The sequence below is a fragment of the Pteropus alecto genome, unplaced genomic scaffold (assembly GCF_000325575.1).
Source record: "Pteropus alecto unplaced genomic scaffold, ASM32557v1 scaffold109, whole genome shotgun sequence".
Taxonomy (NCBI): domain Eukaryota; kingdom Metazoa; phylum Chordata; class Mammalia; order Chiroptera; family Pteropodidae; genus Pteropus; species Pteropus alecto.
Window position 1 is genome coordinate 8,985,382 of NW_006494608.1, and position 21,519 is coordinate 9,006,900.

The 21,519-nt window shown below is 39.0% G+C and overlaps 1 protein-coding gene across 3 annotated transcripts in view; it reads right to left on the reverse strand.

The window, feature by feature from the left end:
- Positions 1-21,519, reverse strand: part of LHFPL3 (LHFPL tetraspan subfamily member 3) — a 530,561-nt gene that overhangs the window by 163,093 nt on the left and 345,949 nt on the right. The window lies entirely within an intron of this gene.

Consider the following 21,519-nt stretch of genomic DNA (forward strand, 5'->3'; position numbering starts at 1 on the left):
GGAATGCTGTTCCCTGGGAAGGAAAACGCCTCATGCTCAAGCCCAAGTGTTCATCTCCAAATGCATCAAAGAATCTGCCATTAAAAACCATACATACGACACTGTCCTTTCAAGGCAGAAAATGAAGATGAGAGGTGGCTCCTTTCTCTTAAGGCCACACTGTAATCTCTGGGGCTAGCTCCCTGCATCTCTTTCCTGTGATGCAGACAACCTGAGACTCCTAGAGGTCATGATATTTGGAACCAGATAGAAATGTGCCCTCTGGGTAATGTTGGAACATAATGTTCCTTTCTAGATAGAAGGTCTCAGGGCAGAGTTTACTATATTGAGCATCATTTTATTTCTCAAGTGGGGCTTTTCACAGAGGGGTTTGGGGTGTATACCCACAAGTAGGTATGCTTATTTTCCTTGTCGTAAGAGCCTGTCAGTTTTTTACAGTGTGGCAATAGTTAGCCTTCAGTCTAGCAGCCCAGCCATCCAATACAGTCCTCACAGTTCTACATGCTATAAAACAGGAAACGAAACACAGAAGAAATATGCAATGAAAGTAAAACATCTAAATGTCAGTATAAATATTTGGGGGCATTAAAACGGCACTTTGTCATTAGTTTAAGACTAGAAGTTATTCGAGTGTGGTTCTGGAACTGGCAAGTTCACATCACCTGGGAGCTTGTTAGAAATGCACATTCTTGGGCCTCACCCCAAACCTTCAGCCTCAGAAACACTAGGGGTGAGGCCCAGTGGAGACAGAGGCTTGGAAAATGATTCCGATGTGCACTGCTGGGTGAGAACACTGGCTTAGACCTACCTGAGTAAAAGGAAGCAGTCAGCGGGTTCCTGTGCCTCCACTAGGACTTTAGGGTGTTTCAGATCAGGACATCTTTGCTAGAGCTTAGAAGGAAGTCCTGAGGAAGAGTACTGCATTGAGGCGATCCATGGGTGCCTTCGTGACATCTAGATTTTGGGCGTTATTTTAAAAAAATTCTGTTTTGGCATTATAATCACGGCAATAGGCTAAAATATTTCCAAATACATTTTCTCTTCAGTGTGGGCATATCATTGCAGTTGCAGCTTGAATGACTTTGGACTCCTAGGGGTGACTCACCTCCCAGTCCTTTGTATCTATGATGTTCACCACACGAAGCTTCAATGTTGTTAGAAATATATTTAGATTTAGATCCACTGGACATCTCTTTTTTGGCTTTGGTCTGGTACTAGCCACTTTACACGTTAAACCCAAACTAGAGAATATGAACAGAGGGTATTTTTGGAATTATATTCTCCTTTCCTTAGAATTACATTCTTCAAAACAATGCATTCTAAGATTCTAATGCAAATCGAACACATTTTAGAGTACACATGGAAAATCAAGATGTAAGAAAGTGAGCATGCATATTTTTTTATATTCGGATAAGCTAAGGAAACAAGGTAGAAGAGAAAGTTGAGAATCCAGAAGAAGAAACCCTGAAGAATAAGCCTTTCAGAGAGGAAGAAAGATTGTTAGTTGTTGCTAATGTTTAGAAGATTTGCATTTTTAAAGTTAATGAGTAATGTAATAAAAGCTTCCAGTTAAATTATTACAGTGGCTGTTTGCTCCAGGGCAAGCAACAAATCTTTGAGGTTTTAAATCACATTCCTCAGTTTGGCAGGAGAGGGCATTTTAAATTCTTGCAAACTATTTCTTTAATCTCTGTAACTTTTTATCTACCTGGCCTCTAATTCTCACAAACCTGGCAAGAAAATGAAAAAAAGATTTTTTTTTGAACAAAGTAGTGTGGGTATTTGGGCACAAATGGGAAATATTAACAGAGCTGAGGCTTTCTTGGAAATATTGGTTGGTTAGTATCCTTTAAAAAATTAGTAGCTGTATTTCATTGCCTGAAATGCATCATATTATAGTTATCTATTTTTGAGCCTTGATGTGATTCAACTTTTTACATGTACGTTGACAATGGAGCAGGACCCTTGAAATCGAACGTGCCCCATAAAAGCCAGCAATTTGCTGTGACTGTAACACCAGAGCTGATAGCTCAGCATCTGCTTTGCATCGAAGAGGGAGGGCAAGTGGAAATTTTACAGTGTGGTTCTGCTCCAATTTATAAAGATACTAAGACTCCTATATTTTGCCTCCTGAATGAGGCCTTTAATCCAGCATGCTCCTTGTACTGCACAGAGATCCTCAGAGCAAAACTCCACAAAAGGAATATGATCAGAAAGAATTGAATATACAGTACTTGAATAAAACGAACCACATCTTGATGCCCAGAATATAAGTATTCAAAGCACTCTTTTTCTACAAAGCCCAAGTTCTGGAAAAACACTGGGACATGTGATAAGCATTTGTCAGAGGCTTCACTGGGGTTTAAGCACTGGAAAAGCAAAGGCTTTGTTTGGCCTCAGGTTGCAAAGAACTGTTCTCACGACATGATCTGAGTGAACGTATAGAAGCGCACAGACAAGGGGTTAGAATTGGTACTGGATATTGCCTGCTTGGGATCAAATCCTGCCTCTGTTGCTTATTCACTAAGTAACATTGGACAAGTTATCTAAAAATCTTTTGTTTTAGTGTCTTCATCTGTACAATGGAATAACAGCCATATCTAACTCATTGTTAGGGTTAGGTAATGTATATAACGTACTCAGTACCACACCTGACACATAGCAAGTGCTCAATAAATTTAGCTATTACTACCAATATAATTTTAATTTTTATTAATGAGAGCCCTGTAAGAAAGAGGAAGAGAAGAGGAAGCACCACTTTCTTCCTGTTTTTTTCTCCTTTTCCTTTCCTTCTGTCACCTTTCTCTCTTTCATTTTCTATTTCTTTGCCTCCTTCTAAACAGAATCTGAAGCTGAAGAATGAATGTTGAGAATGTTTAGTGTTATGTGGTGGACAGAAATGGACTGGATTAGAGGCCCGCCCTACTCCAGTGTGACATATCCTAACTAATTATGTCTGCAATGACTCTGTTTCCAGATAAGATCATATCCTGAGGTACTGGGGGTTGGATTTCAACATATATATTGAGGGGAGAGCATAATTCAACCCATAACACTGGGAGACATTTCTCAGAGTCTTCTGGATGTTTCTGTGCTCTGTGATTTTCCATAAAGTATGCATGGTATTCCTCAGACTTACGTTAACTGAAGAGTACTTTTGTTCTGCTGTGGAGAATTGTGATGGCTTTGTGCTAAGGCTGTGGCTTTTTGGACAATGCTGATGGGGCTGTTACTTGCTATCATGAATGTGGACAATCAGGGTTGATCATAGCCAGGCACGGGAAGTCCCTCCATCTCAGAGTAGAGCCCACCCTGGCTCTCTCCCAGAGGCACCCTTTCTGTCCTTGGTTACCTTCTTGGAATGATAGGTGAAGCCAAGCCAGTGGCCCCTCCCTGCCCTGTCAGTTCCTGGGTGAATGAGAGACCCCCAGGGGAATGCTCTGGCTCAGAGGCAGATGGTATGGATGCCAGGGAGGCTGGGTGACTGCATTTTCATCCAAGCAGCTGTGATCCCATATAAACTAGGAGGAAAAGCCCACAGGGAGAAAGTGACTTAAAATTTTAATAAACAGGTTAAAAGAAAAACCTGCCTCAGCTTCTTTGTGTCACTGTCAATAAGTACCTCTCTCATAGCAAGCTTGCATTCTTGACAGCACTCCGAATAAGGTAATTACCCAATAAAGTTAATGTTAGCTAAAACGCACAGAACTTGAATTAAAAATAATATATCTGATTGCAGGACTGAAGCCTAAGTCATGTGTCTTACCCACTAAACGTGTGGTTTGTCTGCCTCGAGAGTAAGAAACATCATGGGAAAGAGGCTGCCATTTATATTCTGAAGGTGAACTCACTCTTGAAGGAGGAGCCCCAAGGACGCTTTCTTCTCTACCTCGAGGCAGCAAGGGAATGAGATTTCTGCTTTCTACTTTTTCTCTGTGAGATGTTGCTGTTGTTTACTTTGCAGGCAGCAGGGCAGTTTAGCGCAGCCCTTGCATTCCCGATGAAGGGAGTGAGCTGAGGTGACATCAGAACGGGAAAGGGCACTGCTGCACGGGTTCCAGTGTCCTTGCAGGGTTTGCTGTGAGGAGGCAGCCTGAGCTCGTTGCCTGAGCTCTCCCATCTGCATAACCTGGGACTGCGTGGCTGTGAGACAGCTCACACGAAGGCCAGTAAGTTTGAGCAGAAAGAGTGCAGGACCTGGGGTCAAAAGAATTGGATTTTAATAGGCATTGTGTCATTAACTGATTGACTGATTTGGGGCAATTCAGTTCCCTCCTTTATGCCTCATTTTTCTCATCTGTCAAATAGGGTTTACAAAATTTGCTCTGCTCCTCTCAGGTGACAGAACAGAAAGACTAACAAACACGGAAGCATCATGAATAAGTAGTTATAATTAGCCACAAGTGAGTGGCCAGTAGGGAATTGTCATCTTAGAATATTAAAAAGACAAGAAGAAAAAATCTAAAGTCTCTTATTTCCTTCAGAGAGGGCTGTAACAAATCACAAGGAAATCACTCAAGGATGAGGGTTATGAGCAACATAAGCAGTATTAATTAGTAAATACAAAACTGGGCCAAAATATTCATTGGGCTAAAAAAACCAGTTTTCTTTTAAAAAACATTTACTGAAATACTCAAAATATAACTATAACTATATAACTAGTATATATTTCTAAAACCTGTAGAATTGAAGAGTATAAATATATTCTCAACTGAAGCAAATGATATATCAAATGTCAGTACTATGTAGTGGAAAGAGCACTGAGCAGACGAATGCTACCTCTGACATGAACAAATCCTGAGAAAATCACCTTTGTGGCTTTGTTCTCTCACCCATAAAATGGAGATAATTCCTGTCCTATTCAGCTCAGAGGTTTGAATGAAATGAAATACATATCTGAAAAAGTGAAGTGCCATACTCCTGCGAGGTACCATTATTTTAATTATTTGGTCAGATTTCTGTTCTTACTCTAATTTAATTCAACAAACATTGATTGAGGGTCTACAGGCTGTGTGATAAGTTCAGTGAAGAAGTTATTCATACTGTGTGGCTATGTGAAGCGAGAGGAGAGTGAGGTGGCTTCTGGTTGGAAGTGCTGGGGAAGGTTCAGTACAGAGGTGATGATGTATGAGTGGAACAAGCAAAGATTCATTCATTCATTCATTTCATCAACACCTGTTGAGTTCCACCCCCTGTGTCAAGCACTGTCACAGGGCTTTGGGAGTTTATCAATGAAGAGAAGGAAGATACCTGCACTTAAGGAATTTACTTTCTAGTGGGGTGCGGGAGGGGAGACTGGGGACTAGGGAGTTGAAGAAGTAAGTCGTAAAAGGAAGGAGAGGTCTTCTAGTAGGATATAGCAGCATTAACAAAGACACAGAAGGGGAACCCACAGGAGCTATGAAAAATAGTCTTCATTTTATTTCAGATTGCTTGATAGAGGCTTCCTGGAACCTATATTGAAAAAGACAATGAGACTTCTGGCTCAGGTTGAAGAAATAACTCTTACAGTGTATTTAGGTTCCAGAATATCTTGTACAAGGCTGACTTCAGGTTTTAGGTTGGGCCTTAAATGTAGATGAGGGTATGAGAGAAAACCCTACCTATTACTTAGCCCTTGATGAGTCAAATAAATACATTTAGAAAATCCTTTCTCTTTTGAGATTGTATTGCTTTTAAGCCATTGTCTTGGTGCAAAATTCCATTTTGTATGTTAAAAGTAAATTGTTAATTTTGTTTTTTGTATTAGATTCACTATAGGAAATTGCCATCTAGGTTTAAAAAAGGTCGACTGTCAGCAATTTCCTATGGCTCGACCTAATATTTGTATACCTTCTTTAACAATTCTAATCTTGAGGATCTAGGCTTTAGGCTCTTTAGGGAGACTATTTTGTACTTAGAAAGGCAAAAGAGAAATGAACATTAATATTTTGTTTAGACATATCTCTCTGCCTTCAAAGCCTATTTTTCCTGTTTCCTACTCAATGACAGTAAGAAAAGCTGCTCAAAGGTCTCTCTTCCCAAACTTGAAGAGTTGTATACTCTTCAACTTGGCTTTTATAGATGACATAAAGGCAGAAGGCAGCTTGTCCCCTTTAGTATTCACTGGTTGAATGGAAAAAGGAAGTATTTAATGAGAAATAGCTGGGATGTTTGAAATGCTATCCACACCTCTATTTGTTTCCTAAATGACTGAGGACAATCTTGTTTCTCGATTAACTACTGAATGACATCTATACTGAACAGTTAATAAAACCACGGAGAAAGACTAGGCTGGTGTTCAGAGAAATTTTGTGCAGGCATCTCATTTTATTTCACTCATAGAATCCAACAGTTGTGAATGCATGTGATTATGGAAGTACCCGAGTGTTCTGATTGACATCTATATGAAGGATTGCAGTGCAACAGAATAGGCCAGTTGGAGAAGGCTGTTTCCGTTTGGTAGAAGGTGGTAACAAACCTGTCTTCTAAAAGGAGTATGCTAGGAGTAGTGTTCTGTTCCTGGAAATAAAAATCAAACGAATCTCTTAGTGATCAAACTTAGTGATCAAACTAATCTCTTGCTCACTGGCCCTATTTCTCATCATCTGAAAACTGTCAGTCATAGAAATAATGTAACCAGCTGGCTAATTAGCAGGGATTCTGCTACTGAGAAGAGGAGCATCTATAAATGACAAAAGGATACCAAGAGACTGTAGGAGTTCCCTGCATTGTCATTTCATACTGTTTAGTCACACAGTACCTCTAGCTGTGTGGGCGAAGGAGCAGATTCAATTCGGCTGACTTCACTAATAAAAATGGCAACACAGAGAGTAGTTTTTCACTCCCTAGAGACAGGATTGTGAAGTCAGCGCACAAAAGGCCAGCGAGATATTACCCTTTGGTGTTATCTTTTTCTTACTGAGCCAAGAAAAATGTTCTCAGCAAATTCTCAGACTCCCTCAATCAACTGACCAGGTCACTGTACTTAAAAACAATAAAGAACACGAAGATCAAAACCAGAGATCTGAGCTATTTCCAGTAACAGGAAGGAAGAGGCAATGTTTCTGCCTTTTTTTTTTTTTTTCCCCAATAGAAGAATCACAGAGGTGTTTGGTTGTCTGTTTTAGTCTTTCATGAATATTTTTCTTGGAGGTTGATGTGGAAGAAGTCAGTAGCTTCTTTTTCTTCGCTGAAAGTGTCATTATTTCAGAGATTTAGAGATCAGAAAACTATCGATGCCACAGGGTGGAGATGAGAGGATAGGAAACGGAATCTTGGAGTACTTGCACAGATAAAATCACACGCCTTATTTCTCTCCTTTGTTCCACCATCTTCTTAAAGGTCATATCGCATGAAGATAATATAAATAAAAATTATCTTATGAGTAAGAAAAAACACCCAAATCTGGTGGTCTGATTGTTAGGAGAGTCAGAAGCTGTTGAACGCTGGGTTTTATTTTTAAACCAACCTGTGAATTTGGTAATATACTTTTATTACCAAATCCATTTAACTTCCATGACTTTTTCAACAAGATCACTCCCATGTGGAAGGCTGGTTTAATTAGGGCGTGTCTCGTGAGAGGCTCAATGAAAGTACTTAGTAATACAAGGTAGTGTAACAAAGTAAGCTGAGGATACCTTATGAAAGAAATGAAAATTATACACAGGTATCTAAAACTAATTTTAGAGAAGCCTAGATATGAACTTTATCCAGAAACGATATAAATACCAGTTGGAGAGAATTGGATCATTTCCTCATAATATTAAAGTTGAGGTGATTCTGTTAATCTTGTTTCTCTGGGTGTTATCTGAATTTTCAGACCTTCTTTCTAGGTCCTCTCCAAGATGAAAGCAATCTGCCAGAGGCACCTCTGGATTTACAGATTCTCCAGCATTCATACTTCATCTTCCAGAGTTCGTTCCCTGAATGTAAGGCCAAGTGGCTTTTCTCAGCTCCAACTAATACTCAGCTGCTCTAGTTCTGACTCCATATTTGATCACTACTAGTCTCCTCACTGAGGGGACTGAACTAGAAGACTGCAGAGGCTGTACATGACGGTTACCTTGACAAATATCATCTTCAGAAAGTCTAAGCTTATCTCACTTGATCAGGACTTTAACCTTTACTGGTGTGGATTATAACATCATTCAAAATTTAGAGATGTTTGGTGATTTTTGTTTTTAACTTTTTAAAAAGAAAATCCAAGTTTCTTAAGACAAGCAGTTATAATGCTTCCCATGATTATAAGCTCCGCTAAATGCAAATAATGGAAATAGAATGTATAAACTTGGTATGCAAACCAAGACTAAGCTACTTTGGATTTTGTGCCAATCAGAGATACTAACAAAAAACCCTTAAGTGGGATTTCCTCCCCAAAGTGGTTTGAGTATGACTCTTCTAGGACATCTTATAAGGTTCTCCAAACCCACAGTTTGAACTTTGCCATAGCAAAGAGAAAAATTGAGGAGAGAAGAAAATTAAGAGAGAAAAAAAATATGGGAGTGGGAGGCAGAGTGGGGAGGATAATGAAAGTAGAAAGGAATGTCTGCTCTCTTTCTCATTCTCTGATGTCAAACTTTTGCCACTCATCTGAGGGGTTCAGAATTAGGTCATGCACAAGGCTAGAAGTATGGCAGTGGTTTTCAAACTGTGTGCAAGGACCCCCAGAGGTTCTTTTCAGGAGCTGCCTCATAGATGGGGAGGAAGAGAAAGGCTCCATGCTCTTTTCCCTAGAACTTTCATGGGCTTGGCAGCAAAATGGAATCCTAAAGAGAGAGCCAATTAGAGTTTTTCAGGTGAAATTAATCCATTTAATATTTTAGTTTTAAAATTAAGATCATCATAAAATGAACAAGGTGAAGAAAATCAGCAAAGATCAGAATAGATCCATGAGAAAGGTCCTCTTTTATTGGTTCATGCTCCTCATGGCTGAACTTTCTAAGTAAGCTCAGGGCCTTGACAAAGAGAGTGCTTCTCACGTTGGCCTCTGCCAAAGCCTTGGTCTTATGGCATCCAGACACTAGTTCAGCTTTTGATCATCCAACTCCTAGCTCTCCATATTGTCTCCCATGTCTCTTAAGTCTCTTTAATTTTTCCTCTAGAAAGCCAAAATAACAAAAAGCTCAGCTTTACCATTCATGGAAATTATCGTAAGGTCATTCCAGACAATCATGGATTTTTGTGGAAACTCAGGAATGAAGAATTTTGTTATTCAACAATGACATAGCAGAAAAGATATTGAAATAAGCCATTAGAGTTTTAAAGATGAAAAGAGCTAACTATAAAATGGCGAAGAACATACAGGAGTTTTAAAACAGTTCCTAAGTAGTGGTCAGAAATGCAGTGGATTGGATCGAGCCTGATGTTGACCATGAAGTTGCTGCCATAACTTTTCCAGAGGACAAGATTTCTGCACAAGAGAGTGGAGCCTGGACTTCCATCACTGTACCACAAATTAATCAGATATCTGCTTTGCACATAAATGGTGGGGAGTGGAAACGCCTGCTGAAATCTCTGCTGACAGAGAATTACAGTAATTGAGCCTTCTATCATGGGGTTCTGTCCCGCTGCCCCAGGGTCATCATGGGCAAAATAATGGAGCTGCTCACAAAATTTAGAAATATTAGATCCATTGCCTGCTCTGCATTGCGCTTTGCACATGACAGCAGCTCAATAACCATTAGTCCAAGACCGTGCAGAAAATGCCTTTGTAATTTCTCGTGGGGAATGCCTTTTATTTGAAAAGTTAGATTTAAAGGAAAGCCTAACTACTTCTAAAAGTGATTTTTAGAAGCAAGAATGCATCTTTCATGTTAATTCTGTCCCTCTCATACAGAAATAATTTCCATGATGTATTAAAATTGGAAGGTCGTCCAGGTATCTCTTTAAAGTACAGATTAGCAAGACATTATAGCAAGGTCTTTGGTCAAATACTGAACTCAACAGCGGTCCATGCTGATCACAAAACTTGGAAGAAAATAATTTAATTCTATTTCAGGTGTGTTTTATCAGCTCCTTAGTAACCTGTTAGTGTCATAATCTTTCTTATTGTTTTGAGAAGGGAGTGGAGAGATTCTTCCTTTGTATATAGGCTAGAGTCCTTTCCTTTAAAATTGCCATTTATTTAGATTTATCAAAATCCTAGGGTCCAACAGAATTTCCTCAACCACTTCATTAAAAACGAAACAAAAACAAAGTATCATCTTCTTGTTTTTCTTAGAACCCATTATAAGCGATAGCTTTGAGATATCAAAACTAATATCTTATGAGATTTAGCTCCATTTATATTTGGCTTTTCTCATCCCTACCCTAACATGAATCCTATAACAACCTGAAGATGGAGGTTTGAACCTTGGCATCAGCTCTTATGAAATGTATGACCTGAACAAGTCATCTAACTTCTGTGAGTATCAATTTTCTTGTCTGTAAAATGGGGATAACAATAATAACAGGACTATTGGAATGATCAAATGAGGTAGAGGATATAAAAACACATTGTAAATTGTAACGCACTGCACAGATATAATTATAAATACTAAAGAGGCAGTAATAGTATAGTGAAATAAACATTGAATTGGTGGTCAGGAGACATGGGTGTAAATCCTGAATTTTCTGCTCAACAGTTGTATGATTTGAGGCAAATCATGTAAACTGTCTAAGATCCAGTTTCCTTAATTGTAAATTTGGGTTATTAAACTACTAAAAAACTTCACAGGGTTTTGTAATTGAAATAATAGCCAACTGAACCGGGGTAGCCATCTAGCCTAAACTATGCCAAGCAGATTCTCTCTCTTAGGAATTTGGAATTGGGATTAAAGGACTTTCCATCATTTCTAAGCAAGTATCTTAGGGAGAGGAGAACTCAAAGTGCATCGTACAAAAGGCTGATTAGTAGACAAAGCAGATTTACTGAGAAGGAAGAATGAAGTAAATGAGAGACAGAGATATACACACAGAGAGTACGAAGGAAAAAGTACTCTCTGATTTCTTTACTACTTTATTTATAGGTGACATCCCCAGTATCCTTATTGTAAATTCCTTCTGGATTAGTCAAGGTTCACTTGCAGATAAGAGAATCCATTTTAGCTAATTTAAGCAGAAAGGGATTTAATGCAGGAATTAGATACTTACAAAGTAGTTGGCAGAGAGAGGAGCAGGCTCTAGGCCACGCTTTCAGGACTACCCCCCAAACAAGCCCACAGAAATAGCCTACCGAGGAAGTTAGTGCCCCTTCCAGAAATCTGGGGAAGCAAGAAACTGCTCCCACAGCCACTGGCTTTAGAACCACACTGCTTTTGTTAGGATCCATGTCAGGAAGATTCTTGATACCTGTGAGGGCGAGAACCGATCACGGACATATCTGCTAACACTTGCACCCCGACCCCACACACATCCCCTCACCAGCTCTGGGGCATGTCTTCCAGTTCTTGAGGTAAACTCTGTTTGGTAGAAGCTCCATGGTGTGCAAAACTGCACTCTAAGGAGTCTGAACAACGGCAGTCTCTCCGGTTCCAGCCTGCAGCCTGCCACAAACCATGCATGGCATACAATGGGGTTCGGTGAGCTAATCTGTGTATCTCCACCATATTTACCTTGCTCTCTTTCTCCTCAAACTAGATCCAGTCAATTTATGTTAATTTCAACTGAAGAGTATACTCATCAAACACCCACGTGACTGTCAGGTTCTTGAAAATGCTGCAATAAAGCCATTAGGTTTCTTGAAATGAGATATTCTGGTACAGCCACTTCTGAGACCAATAGAGAAACAAGGGCAAGGTCTGGTTAAGGTTGGGACATTGTGGCCTTTACGATATTTCTTCTGTCTTCTTTCAAGACTTTTTGTGCTCAATTACTTGTTGAGAAGCCTAAAGCTTAAGATATTGGCGCTTCCTATAAGAACTGAGATAATTGTAGAGGTTAACAAAGAAATGGATTATTTCTGGCATAATCACAATTCTGAATTGTAGCCTTAGTAAATGGCAGTTCTTTACTATGTCACACAATACCTGGCACCTCCTTCCCTGGATCTAGGGCCAGATTGCAGGAGCCCTGGGTTGGGATTAGGTGACACCATCTATGTGTTGCTAAGCTGCATAAAGTCATGGAAAGAACATAGAAAGTGAGGGACCTTAGGCAAGGGGAGAATCCCTGTGAACCTCGGATATCTGTCCATAATGGAGTCATAATGCCTGTCATTGGTACTGGTGAGAATTACATGAGATAGTAAATACGAAGCCCTTTGCAACTGTGCCTGGCACACAGACCATGCATATTAAATATTAGTTTCTTTAGGGCTGAGTTTTCATATCCGTGAGCTCAATCATGTTTCTGAAGCTCCACTTTAGGCAAATGGATCCTTGTTTTGCTGCTCATCGTTTGAGTCTGTCTCTCAGTTCCCCACTATCATCTTGTTCTTGCCAGGATTCATGGCTCCCTTTCCTTCCTCTCCCTCCACCCTTTGTCTCCTCTTCTGTGTTTAACTCTATGGCAAAGTGTCTCCTACTCAGCTGCCTGCCTTCACAGATACCTGATATTTTTGAGACTCCCCATTGCACATAACTTTGCAATGATCATGACATCCTAGATTGCTACTCTTTGCTTGCTATTTGTTATATTACTCTCTGGATACTAAGTTCCACCTGCCTTTTTCTTGTCACTTGTAGTGGGGTCCCTATTTTTCCTCCTGCTACCTGCCATCTATCTCTCTTCCCCTCCTGCTGTAGTGAATAGATCTATTCTCAGATCCTGGATATTAACCCTCTCATGTCAGGTTGTGTTTTCAGATATGAAACACAGCCTTCTAGGTCCTTGCTGCTCAAATTGTGGTGCACTGGTATCACTTGAAGCTTACTTTAAATCAGAATCTGCATTTTAACAAGATCTCGAGGTGATTCATTGGCACATGAAAGTTTGAGAAGCACTGAGCTATAGCAAGGAAATGTGGCTAGGTTAGCAAATCCTTTGGTGGTGCCTGGCAAAATCTATTAACCTTCCTCCTTGTGCTGTTTTAGAGACAAACATCTGCTTCCTAATACGGCTTGCTGGCACTTCTATTGAAAGGACTGCAATATGGCATTCTGTGTCTTTTCATCCAGGGCACGGGCTTTGTGTCTTAAAGATGAAGTCTAAGCTTGTGTCGAGATGCAGTTAAATGAAAATTCTGGTAGGCTATGTGTTTAAGGAAATCACTCCAAGGCAGTTCTACTTGCTTTTGAATCACAGAAAATGAAGGAATTCTGCATTTATAAACTGTGCTATAAAGAAAAAGAACTCTTCAGGTTTATTTTTTATCTTATGGTTTTTCCCTCTTCCTACTTCAGCCTCCCCTAAACTTTCCTTTCATGAATTTTCCCAGAACCAGCATCCATGAACAGAGCAGAGCACACGGGTATTGGGAGAAATAAAGGGTGGGGGAAAGTTTTGAGAAATGGTGGGTATTTTTGGTGACATGACTGAATTGGTGGCCTTTTCTCCTAATGTTTTTGTTCAAAACATGTCTTTGTGATATTGGGGTATTATAATTTTTATTCATTTATTCAGATACACCCAAATCCCACCCTTTCCCTTCTTGAAAGCTCTAAGTACTACAAGGATGGACTATTCTAAAATTTAAAACAAACAAATGAATCAATCACTCCATCTTCAGATAAGGAAACAGGTTTCATGCATCTCTGAAGAAAGGTGTAGGCTGTGAGCAAAACCGAGAGACCTAGTGGTCTCTCTAGCCCAAGCGCCCCACACCATCTTGCTTTCATTTATACCATCATTAGATGACTGAAGAAAACATAACCTGCCTCTCTTTTCTGTTTTGAACACACAGATGTTACCCATATTTCTGATAAAGCCTCTAATGAAGATGGCTCTTCCATTTTTGGCACTGAGTTTGACCCGATTCTATCCAATCAGCACACCTGGGCCTGCTGTCATCTTATGAAAATGATGGGCTCTATCATGTGCATCAGGCAATCTATTGTTTTTCTTCAGTTGTGACAGAGTTTGGGAGTTGGGGTAGAAGAGAGGGCTTAAAAATCATCATTAAAAATAATAGAAGGAATGAAAAGAACACTCCCTTGCAAGAACAAAAAGGATTAGAGGTCAATGGCTAGAAAGATTAAAAGTGCCCCCAAATCACTTAATAAATTAAGAGGTGGTAGTACTTACAGTCAGGTAGAAAGGTAAATAATTTCTTGCTTCTTGAGCACAGCAGTGGTGGTTAAAATACAGTAAGTTAAATTTCAGACTCAGATCAGAGTTTTCTAAGCTGTGGTAAATACACAGTGACTGACTGTCACTCGTTTTTAAAAAATGCCACTAAGAAAATATTTGATGATGTGGCAGCATCTTACATAAAACATACTGCATAAATTTTTCAAAAGAAAGTAGTGATGACTTGGAAGTATGTGTGTTTTAGAAAAGACTACTCAACGTTTACTTCATACAAGACATCCACATGTATCATTCCCTCTTCCCTTTGGGAACTGAGTGAAGAGGTGAATTCTTCCCTACTTGCAAGAAAGTCTTTATGTTTAATGGCTAATTATAAGTGAGTGAAAAGGTTCATAATGAGTGGTCCTATCCTAGTCCATACTACATGGTAGCCAACTTTAGTTGAAGTTGGGTTTGTGGTAGTCTAGGGAAGCCTCATTATTAACTTAAGGTAGACAGATCCCTATCAAAGGTATCAGATTCAGCGTGCACAGCAGAGGTTCTCAAAGTGTGGTCCCCGGGCTGGCAGCATCAGCATCTCTTGGGATCTTGTTAAAATGTAAATTACTAGGTACCATCCTGACCTGCCGAATCAAAAACTATGGGTGTGGGGCCCAGCGATCAGTGTTTTAACAAGACCTCCAGGTGATTTGGATGCTCACTAGTTTGAGAATCACTGATACCTAGTGATGTCTGAGGAGGGAGCATAATGCGGGGGAAAGTGCCACGGCCCCAGAGCCAAGCCTGAGCTCCTCCCCTGCTTTGCCAAGACCAGCTGTGTGACCTTGGCAAGTCCTTGGTCTCCACAAATCTTGATTTTCTCTTCTGCAAAGTGAGGACCATTTTCTCTCCTCACAGATCTGTTGTGGGGCAAATAAGAGGACCTAAATTCTGGTTCAGACAGCAGTTCAGAAAACATTGGTGCTTTTCCTCTTCACTTCCTGAAGTTGGGTTCCTGCTGGGAAATCCAGCAGGTAAAATACGACAATATTTGTGGATAATTAAGAGCATTTTCTCATACTCATGGACATTACTCAGGGAAAGTTGGACATCTTATATTAAGCAGGCTATTTGCTCTGTAGGCCCATGCTGTCCTATACAGGAGCCACTGGCCATGCGTGGCCACCAAGTACTTGGAATGTGCATATGAATTTGAGTTGAGCTGCAAGTATAAAATACACACTGGATTTTTATGACTTAGTATGAAATAAATGTAAAGTATTTATCTTTTCTATATTGATTACATGTTGAATTGAAAGTTTGGATATATTGAATTAAATAAGTATGCTCTTAAAATTAATTTCATCTTTTAAAAAACTTTTAAAAATGTGGTTATAAGGAAACATAAAAATACATACATGGCTCACATGACATTTCTGTTGGACAGCGCTGGTCTAGGCACCCCCAGGGTCACTGCATTGCCCTCATGCCAGACCCAGGGAACAAGTGGAGAGTTTTCTGCTAAAAATTACTTATTAGATTCTTGGCTAAAAAATTTACGATTTCTGTAGAATTGTTTCTCATTGTCATTTTTGCAGCATTTTGTAGCTGCAAAGGATTCCACAATCTTTTTATTGGTTATTCCTCACAACACAGTCTGCGAGGCCGGTTAAATTAATAGACTCATTAAGATGATCATCACTCAAAGGCCAGTGGAGGTCTCCAGAGACACATACCTTCATCCAGTGGTGAAATGAGATTGCAAAGGAAAAATAAGAATTGCAAAGCAGAGGCTAGGATGGAGAGCAAATGCAAACATAGGGCTAACTCGGAGTAACTTGGGCTTGGTAATAATGTCCACTCTTAGGGAAAGTTCACGGAGAGGTTCCCCCATCCCTCCAGCATCACTCCTCTCCCCCATCCCTCCATGTTTCCTTACAGGCAGAATCTAGAGATTTGATTAACCCTTCAGACATTTTTAAAAGTCAGTTTTCAGAAATAAGAGCTCTTTAATCATCTGCCCACTCTATCTTCTGCTTAACAAAAGACAGTGAAAGGCAATTTCCTTATATGTGCATTTGTCTTCGGTTCTACTGAAAAATCTGCTCAGGAAATCATCTGTCAATCACATATATTACAGAGAGAAACATTCATGGAATTACCTGAGTTGAGATGTTTCAAATGACAATTTCGTATTTGCACCTCTTAAATTATTCAAGACAACACAAGCCTGCTGTAATCATTAAAAAGATTTTAGGATTAAGGAAATGTGGCACTCTGTGTTTTAAATATTTAGTCTTATTCTAAGAATCCAACTCTTTCAGGAGATGCAGAGAGCATTCTAACAACAGAAGGAAGTCCTCGGTGTGAATACCTAGGAGGATTACATGCATCTGTTTTATATCTCTTTTGGGTGATGTTTCTCTGTGAAAAGCAACCAATGACACAAAGAATGGGTTGAGTGATAAAGATAAATGAATCTATGCCTATAAAATTACATGTGTAATATCTGATCATGCTTTCGTTTTAGGTTGCTTTGGTGGGGTGCAGAGAGTTCCCAGTTAGTTAAGTTCAAATAAATATTGAGCATCTATTAATGCCAGGCACGAAGGCAGGTAGTGAGGGTATGGAACTGAAAGAGACACAGTCCTAGTTCCAGCTTGGACTAAAATGAAAATAAATAACAATACTCCAAACATATCCATGATTATTATTTTATTGATTTTCATATGTAAGGCTCACTGCTTTCTTTTTTTCTTGCTTGCAGGGCACTATTCTAGGTACCAGGTTCTTGGTACAACAATGCCATATTTTTAAAATATAAAAGACATATTTAAATTTAATTTTAGCAGCAGAAAAATAAATATTTTACATACAATAGTGAAAAAAGTCTTTAGAATCTACATTTGGTATTCAAACCAAGAAAGCCTTTTTGAATGAGTGAATGCTTCTTTGAAAGATTAAACTTCTGTGTTTCTAATGTAATATGAATATACATTTCAGGCTGTTTGAGCAGGTCCACCCCCACTCTGGGACAAAGGATGTATTTATTTCTAAAAACAGACTTGTGGATACAAAACTGACAATTTTGTATTTAAATTTCATCAATGCCAGACTGTAACTATTGATATTAATATGAACACAAGCATTAGGTTATGATAGTAAGTCTATTAAAGGTCCAGGGTAAGGAATGGCTACTTAAAAGTTAGGGACAAACTTTATAAAACTTGCGCTTTCACCTCAGTCCTTAGTTAACATCTCCACATTTGCTCTGGATTCAAGAAAGTTTTGTTTTGTTTTATTTTTTAATATCTGAAAACAGAATTATCTATCTAGTTCTCTTTAAGTACTTCGTTAAGGATAAACGCCCGTCCCCCTGCACCTCGCACCCTCAGACTCCATAGTAAGACTTATCTTGCTGGCGCTTCTGCCGTAATGTATATGAGTATTTCTGTGTGTGAGAATAAGAGAGTCTGGCCTGGGCCTAATTTCTGCATCCTCTGGTATTCAAACAGTTTTCCTGCTTTTCCAGCTTGGCTGGGTTCCCTCTCTTCTGTCACTCATAAGAAATAAGTGGCCTCCTCTGTGCTGACTGCATGAATGTTCCCAATTCTTCACTCTTCCTTGCTATTTGTCTGAGAACTTTGCAATAGCTTCTTCCTGTGGTTGGGGTATAATTCTTTACCTATAGGCATGGCCACGGGACCTATTTTGACCAATAGGATGTCAGTAGATGTGACAAAGCAGAGGCTTTAAAGGTCCTCGTGCTGTTGAGCTTGATTTTTCTGTGTCCCTTTCTCACCACAAGAAGGATGCCTAGCCTATTAGTTCCAGGAAGAGGATGAGAAACATGTAGAGCAGAAACAACCCAGACAAATCTAACCCAGATGCTCCAACCCCAGGTAATGCACAGACTTGTGAGGAAAAATAAATGATTGTCTTCTTAAGCCACCGAGTGTTGTGATGGTTTGTACATAGCAAAAAACTGTCTGCTGTCCGCCCTACTTTCTCCTCACAACAGATCCCACATTCTCCCTTTTTCTACACCCTTAGGCTTTTCCTCACCTAACATCATTCTGTCCTAGCACCTGGTGGCAAAAAGTGAGAATTTTTGTGGTACTGGGAAGTAGAAGAGAAAAAAAGGAGAGGAAATAAGAGTAAAGGAGAGAAGACTGATGCCAATTGTGAGATTCTCATGGGAAAGTTGGAAAACTTAATCGTCACCATTCTCAGTCTGCTTCTGCAACTGTCGATGCATGCATTTTTATTTGAATATATTTTGGGGCAAGATGGATGGCTTTTGGGTATGCATTATATTTTACGTAAATGATATTTTATTACCTATCTTATTCTGTTTCCTTTTTTTTCTTTTCTACTAAGCATCCATTTTTAAGATCCATCCATTTTGCTGTGTGTTCATTTACTTTGTTGTCTCTGAGGTGCTAGTCTATGGTTTCCACTCATCTCAAATTACTTATCCAGTCCTTTATAATGAACATCCAGATTTCCTCCCACTCCTCACTAAAAATAATACTTCAGAGAGCATCTTCATATGCAGTCCCTTATGGTCCTAGTGAAAAATTCCTGCATATAAATCTAGGAGCAGAACTGTTAGGTCATAGGTATGTTTAACAATGGGACAAGATGGCTCCAGTCCACACTCTCACTAGTCACACATGGAAACAAATCCCTGCCTGTTATTCTATCTAAATTCTGCCAGCCTGAAAGATGCAAATTGATAACTCATTCTTGTTTTATTTTACCTTTCTCTAATGACCAATGATTAGAGACATTTCTTCACATGCTGTTGCTGTTTTTGAGTTTCCTCTTCTAGAAACTGTCTGTTCGTAATCTTTGCTCATTTTGTAACTGAGTTTGATTTTTTTCATATTAATTTGGAGGAATTCCTTGTTTATTCTAGATACTTGTTAGTTTGACATGCTCCAAACAGCTTCTCCTAATCTATTAGTTGGTTTTTGTCCTACATATTCTTCATAAACAGAAGTTCTAGGATTTTTTGTTTTTTTTTTTTTTTTTACTTTAAATCACTTTATTTATTTTACTGTATAAATATAATTTTGCATCTTTTGGGTAAAAGACTGAGGAACTAAAGCAAAACAGTCACTAAAGAAAGGTGGTAGAATGGATAATAGCTACTTAAAAAATACAGGTTGCCTTAATATCAGGACATATCATCCCTGTAAAAAGCAAATGCTAAGTCCTACCATTAAGCTCTAATATCAAGCAATTGATTACCACTTCCCTTCCCTTGATCTTTCCTCCATTATCATCCCTTTCCCAATGATAAGCCAGCTGGAATATAACCAAACAAAGAGATGGTGTATTTTGTTTGTTTGTTTTTTTACCATCGAAGACTTCTCAGAGACATAAATGGGCAACCCTAAGGCTTCTGAAACATCCCACAAATTTATCAAAAGTGTGTCTCTCCCTCACTCAATAGTCAGCAATATGATATAGGAACTACTTCCTTTTTGCTCACCACCCTGCTCCCTGTGCCCGGCACCCAGCGTGCACACCATAAGTATTTGTTGGATAAATGCCTTTGTTAATAAGGAATTTTTGTAATTCTTGAAATCAATCAGCTGTCATATCAAAACAGGGCGATGTTGTTGGAACAGGACTAGAATTCAGTGTCAGCACCGGCTCATTGCACAGAGCAGGCTATTGACAGGAATTTACCAACCAAACCCACATTCCAGTAGGGATGTAAAGCATCTCTACAGCCCCAGAGTGTAAATATCTCCTTCCCCCAACTGCCTTTGAAAATGCTTTCTTAAAAAGTGCTTCCTTTTCATTAATAAAATCTATTTAAAAAAATAAAAGTGAATTGGTCCTAAATCAGAAACAGAATTGAGAATAGATCACCAAACTCAATCCTTGCAGGATCTCATTTATTTAGCAGGTCACGCAAGTAAAAGGACTATTATCTATGGCTTTTATGAAAATACATTTCCTTCTTCAAGGGTAGAGAGTTTAAATTCCTGTAAAGCACTGCACACTCACACACCCATTAATAAACCTGTGGCTGTCCTCTTCTCGCTCAGTATGTAAGGCCAGTCTGCCCAAAGCTTTTTTTTTTTTTTCTTTAAACCAAGAAAACCCTGCAGTTATGTGTCCAACAGGGTAAGATGAAGTAAGGGAGGTTTGGGAGGATTTTGTTTCCATTAACATGGTTTAATGCAATGGCTTCAAAAAAGTTGGCCCATTTCCTGAGCAGCACTTGGACTCTACTCTGGGGTCAGTCCTCCTCCAAGAGAAAATTTCAGCAATGTGGCCACCAAGGCTACCTGGCCTGGAGTCTGAAGCCCTTGAAAGGGCTGTGGTGGTGGAGGTGGTGACCATAGTCTCTAGAGAACAGAAGTCTTTTTTTATGTAATTCAATTAATATACATTTTTTTTTTTTTTGCTTTCTGATTTGTGTCTTTAAAGCTTTATTTAAAAATTCTACCAGTTCTCCAAGTTTTTAAAAAAAATATATTTTGTCTATTGACTTTAGGGTTTACATTTCTATTGACTCTTTTAAAAATGTGATTGCTAAAATGACCTTATTCCTACGACAATGAGTGAAATTAGCTTTGAAGGGCAGGTCCAAGAACTTGATTATTGTGTACATCAACTGTTTCTATGAAAAATACGTGATGTGAGTTTCAAAACACGAATCTAGAAGTGAACTTCTGGAACACAGCCTATTTATGCATTGAAAGATATTTATGAAAAAGGAACTCTGAAGTAATAGTACTGATCTGGCTATGTTTGTCGGCCTCAGTATCATTATATTAGAATACAGTGTTAATCGGATTATAAATGTCCTAGAGCAGCGTTGCTTCAAGTGTGGTCCTCAAATCAACTGCATCACATTTACTTGAATGTACTTATTAAAAAATAAAGATTTCATTTGTCAAAGCCCATAGAACATACAACACCGAGAGTGAACCCTAATGTAAACTAGGGACTATGGTTGATAATAATATGTCAATGTTGGTTCATTGGTTGTAACAAATGCATCATACTAATGTGGGATATTGATGGTGGTGGAGGCTGTGTGTATGGGAAGGGGGCATGTGGGAACTCTCTGTATCTTCTGCTTAATTTGGCTATAAATCTAAAACTGCTCTAAAAAAGAAAGTTTATTAATTTAAAAAAAAAAGATTCCAGAGCTATTCATTAAAACTTCATTTTATTTCATTTAAAATAAGCATCCCAGGTAAATACTATGCTCATAGAAGTTTGATACCTACTACCTGAAAATTATTTTTTGAATAATAATAATTATAGTGATAAGGCTTGCTGTAGGTATTACCTAGTGGGTGTGAGTTAGCTGGTAAGGGATCAGTTCAGAGTGCATCAGGGGAGATAACCAGAGAGAAATGG